Here is a 632-nt window from a genome sequence, read left to right on the forward strand (position 1 = left end):
GGGGGAGGGGCAGAGGGAGAAGCAGGCTCCCCATTGAGCAGGGAGTCCGACACGGGGCTCCATCCCAGGACCCTGAGATCATGACATGAGCAGAAGACAGCCACTTAACCAAATGAGCCACCCAGGCACCCCAGAAAATCCGATTTCTTAAAAACATTTAAAAAATATTTCTAAACCATTACTACTCCAGGCCATAAAATGATCTTAGTAAGATGATGTAGAGCGGGGCCAGAGGCAGGCCTATTCCTGAGTAAATGTGTATTGGACAAGTAGGGGAAGGAAGAGGGGACAAGGGAGGAGAGGAGACAGGGATTTCTCTCCACTTCCCAAAGTCAAAAGCTTTGTCCTTATCATTGCTACGTGTTGCCCCCCCTCCCCCCGGGGGGGTGGCTCCCAGGGCTGGGATCCATGGGCTTGCCATGTATGCTTGTTGACTGGCCAACTGAACCAACAATGGATTCAATCCTCTAATGAGAAGAAAAAGAATCCTTGGGCCTTTTCAATGACCTAAATTCGTCAAAGTATTTTGGGCTTTTCCTAATTTGCTTTCTGTTTCATTTAAACAAATGAGGTGGAACTGAAGGGGAAGTAAAGATTGAACTGAAGAATTAAGCCACAGACCAGAGCAGAGC

The sequence above is a fragment of the Phoca vitulina genome, unplaced genomic scaffold, assembly GCF_004348235.1.
Source record: "Phoca vitulina isolate PV1807 unplaced genomic scaffold, GSC_HSeal_1.0 scaffold37, whole genome shotgun sequence".
Lineage (NCBI taxonomy): Eukaryota > Metazoa > Chordata > Mammalia > Carnivora > Phocidae > Phoca > Phoca vitulina.